Below are 4,485 nucleotides of genomic sequence, written 5' to 3'. Positions count from 1 at the left end.
ATAAAAAAACAACAACTTACTGCCAAAGTAGATAATCAGACAAACAGAAAGGTGCTTTAGAAGTCCAATTACCTTGGGTCTATTTAAACTAAGAGGAAAAGATCATAATGTTTTCATGCAGTACATAATTGGTTCGTTAAATGGGGACAGGTAATAGAAAGAATTAAGGAATGCTGCACTTGTCATCCATACAAAACACCAACACTTTGGGTCATACATAATTTAATGTTTCCAACACTCTTCGAAATAGTTGTCGCCAATACATGGAGGCATGCCTTAGGTAGACATAGGAATGCAGTTTAGAAAAGAAAGAAGAAGAAAAAAAATCACACTGTCCCTGGCTGGTGTGGATCAATTGGTTGGAGTGTCCCGTACACTAAAAGGTGGCGGGTTCAATTCCTGGTCAGGCAGATTGTGGGGTTTGATCCCTGGTTGGGGTGAGTGTGGAAGGCAACCCTTCAATGTTATCAATGTTTCTCTCTAGTATTGATTGATGTTTCTATCTCCCATCCTTTTTCTAAAATAACTTTTAAAAAAAAAATCACACTAGAACTCAATTTCTTCAACATTACTGTGCAAGAAAAACAACATTCAGCTGCCATACTAATTTTACACAGTTTATATACAGTATCTTGACTTAAATCCAAGAGCAAAAGTTAAGACTCTATTATTTTTGACAAACAACTGCACTTAGGTGATCTGCCCCCCCCCCCCCCAGTTTTATAATTTAAGCCTTTTAAATTGTTTTATTTAAAAGAAGGCAGGTTTGGTGCTTTTATACTGATGTCACCAGTGTTGATATTTCTGGGGATCTCAGGAAGATTCACATTCTTTACTGCTAATACAGCATGGGCAAGAGCTCCCGCTAAGCCAGCCTCAGATTTCTCCAGGTTATTTTGTGCATCAATTTGTGTAACAGTCTCATTCATGTTAGTCCCCCATCACTATTTCTGCAAGAATATTGTGAACCTTGCTTACATGGAAAATTAAACGCAGTTCACAGACATTTTCAAAACCTGTCTAATGTTTTCACAAATATTAGAATTAGATCTAAAATGCCAAGTTCATTCTTTCTGAAGAATCCACACAGAAGACAAAATGTAACACTGCATAATGTCTGCAAATCAGTTTGTTGTCAGCTCCAATTAATACTCCTCCTAGGGAACTACAAACATGTGCCTCTCTCTTGGATACCAAATGGAATGTCTCCCTGATGATTCGCTGTGTTTCTTCACTGAAGGCCTGTAGGACGAGGAGAGCCCAGCTTCTTGTGGTTGTTGAAGATGAGCGTGGCCTCAGTCATGGCTGAGCCAGGCTGTCTGGGTGGGTGCTGGTGGCCAGGGCGGGGCAAGAGCCTCACCTGATCCTTTTTTTGTTTTGTTTTGTTTTGTTTTGTTTTGTTATATGGTATAAGGTAAGGGTCCAACTTTATTCTTTCGTGTGTGGCTACACAGTTTCCCCAGCACCATTTGTTGAAAAGATTGGCAGCTTTATTTATGATAATGGATTAAGCTATTACCTTTTTTTCCTCCTGCCTCACCTGACACTGGACACACAGGCTGGAGACGGAACACTTGCAAACTGCTTCTTCCCCTTCCTATCGCCTGGCTGGTGAAGAGCCATCCTGATTCCTACGTAATAACACGTACGCTCCCCATGGGCTCTGCGGTTCTTGCTAACAGCAATTAGCCTTCATATGCCTGTCTTCCCCCTAAGGCTGGTAGGTGGCTTTGAGAGTTGGTGAGACAATATTTACAAAACACCTAGCACTGTGCCTACCACACAGCAGGTGGGTCTGTCATGCCCTTCCTTTTCAGGTAATAGCTCCTGACTCTCCATGACTTAAGCAAAAAGTGAAATTTATAGAAAGGCCATTAAAAGCTCACAGATGAATAGGAAGGCTGGAAAACCAGGCTTGAAAATGGGTAGGAACCAAGGTCATTTAAGGAAGGGTCTATCCTCTTGTGCTTCTTAGTGGGGCAGACACCAAAATTTAGTGAAGTACCAAGACTACTATACATAATGCTTATAAAAGATTTCCCAGAGGAAATCAGAGGACCATTAGGAAGAGGGAGTCAAAAATGGGCAACAATTTATGGCAACTGACTACAATAATTCATCTGGTTGGCTTCCCAACATCCAACTGAAGTCCCTTGCTTCTTGACAACCCCACACTCTTAAGTCCTAGCTCTATGGACCAACCTGTGATCAGACCTCTTAGGAACTGCTGTGTCTTAAGACAACACTTACATAAAAATATCCTAACGAAAACTCAGTGACATTTTATTTCTTCTCATTGCCTCCATGTTGGATGTCCTCAGATCTGCAGTGATCTGGGAAAGGAGAGAGTATTATTACAAGATCAATTATAATATCAGCTTTTCATGTTATTAACTGAACCCAAGACTTCTTTTACTTTCTAGAATATAGTCATTTTTGTTGTTTATCATGTCACATTTGTAAGCAATGTTTGTCATGTAAACATGTTTGCATTTTATGTGGATAATATATGAAAAAAAAAAAAAAAAAATATATATATATATATATATATATATATATATATATATATACACACACACACACACACACACACACACTAAATATATTCAATTCTCCAACATCTGGAGACAAGAAAACTATAATGATGATAGAAAAATACAATGCACATTAGAAAAAATGTAAATTACCTGGGTATCAATAAAAAGCACTTACGGATTAGAAGGCATAGGTAACTCTTGTTTGCACTGTCTGGGAACAGTGGACCCCGTGCTGGATCTACCATACCTAGGAATGGCCTCTCCCTGGCCAAACATACATACAACTTATCCAAATAGAGCTTGATTTCTCAGCCCACAGCCCCTCTGGAGAGCAAGGCAGTGCCCTATAGTCTAGGAATAGTGTCTGCATGGCCAGAGATCCCATTGCAGTCAGCCACTTGAGACCATGGAATTGGGATCGGAAGGGCTGAGGCCATGGAAAGCACTTGGCTATGTTCTGAATTTCAAAACAATGGGCTCAGCTAAGAAACCGTTTGGCTGATTTCATCCCAAAGTCCTTTAAGCATTTATACCTTTGGTGATGGTTGTGGAAGAGTCAACATGTTCTTAAGATAGCATGTAATTATAGCTAGTCAGTGCCTAAGGGTTGCCTCGTTCAAGGTATAACAGCTCCAGCCTTATCCATGGGCGGCTATTGCTGGTCACATTCAAGATTCCATCACATTTGTGACTCAATTTTGTTCCTACTACTCCTACTGATGGGCTCTCTCCACAGAACTTTATTCCAGTTTCCCTCAGAGAGGATCTGAGTGGCTAGCCAGTCAACATGGATTCTCCAGTCCTGCTGGGCTGACCTCCCTCTCTGGGCCACAGTCAGCCTATGAAACAGCTCCCTTAGACTCAGGGGCAAACCTTTGACCTCGCTCAGGCAGCAAGGTCATGTGGGATAAGGCCAGATCACCTGTGAGTGTGACAGGCACTCAGTCCCATCACAAACACTACAGAAGTGGGCAGTTTTACTTAACATTTCCAACAGTACATGCAAGCCCTGAGCTAACCTCTGTAGAAGATAAAGATGTGGGAAAGACTTCATTCCTGTCCTGAGAAACCAGCAAAGTGTTGGATGTCGTACAACAAGCATGTGAAACTCACGGCCAGCAGGCTGCATGCCTCTTGCCGAGAGTTTGACATTCTTGTTATACACAATTATGAGACAAGCCTGTGAATGAACAGGGAGTGGAAGATGGCAGTATCCAGCTGATGCAGAATGTTAGTTCTGCCCCCTAGCCAAGCCTTCACTCATTTGCTTAACTTGGGGCTTCTCCCTAATGAGAGCTCAGTAAATGATAGTTGTTACCAAGGAAACAGCAAAGCCCCATCCCGGAACCTCCCAGGCCTGCTGAGTCCCACCCAGTTCTGCTGGACCAAGAAGCATTGGAGAGCATGCACAACCAGTCTGTGATGCAGTTGCTTTTTTTTTTTTTTTTTTTTTTTTGCAAATGGGAGAGAGCACAGCAGGGGAGGAGTCCACAGAGCAGCCACTGTCATTCCAAACCACCCCTAACTACTCCCCCAGGGCTGCCCCCAGCCCAGGCAGGCACTTTGGCTGGGCTAATGGGAGGCATTCGCCAGGGACTTGAGGAAGCTTAGAGTGCATTCAGTCCTCCAGTCACTCCACCCTCTCTGCTTGTCACAGGTCAGCTGACACCATTCTTTCCTGGCCCAGCTCCCATGTCTGCCTGGGAACTTGTGGATTCGGATGAACTTCTCTTGCTGGGTTCTTCTCGCCACCTTCACCTTCTTCAAAGCCATAACCACAGTGGTTGGCTGGAGGTCTTCCTGAGCAGCCAGTAGCTGTGTTTCCCTGACTGTCCCCCAGTTTCTACAGAGCCAGCCGTTGGTCCCCATGGGCAGGAGGAAGGCTCACATGGGGACTCCCACCCATCGCTTCTCACACGGTGAGCACTTCGCCTCAGATGTATGATGC

General features: G+C 43.3%; 1 pseudogene; it reads right to left on the bottom strand.

The window, feature by feature from the left end:
• Positions 1-746: 746 nt before the first annotated feature.
• LOC118717170 lies at positions 747-1,303 on the bottom strand (annotated as a pseudogene).
• Between the last annotated feature and the right edge of the window lie 3,182 nt (positions 1,304-4,485).

Source organism: Pipistrellus kuhlii, unplaced genomic scaffold, assembly GCF_014108245.1.
Source record: "Pipistrellus kuhlii isolate mPipKuh1 unplaced genomic scaffold, mPipKuh1.p scaffold_m20_p_1, whole genome shotgun sequence".
NCBI lineage: Eukaryota > Metazoa > Chordata > Mammalia > Chiroptera > Vespertilionidae > Pipistrellus > Pipistrellus kuhlii.
This window is presented reverse-complemented; position numbering and strand designations above follow the sequence as displayed.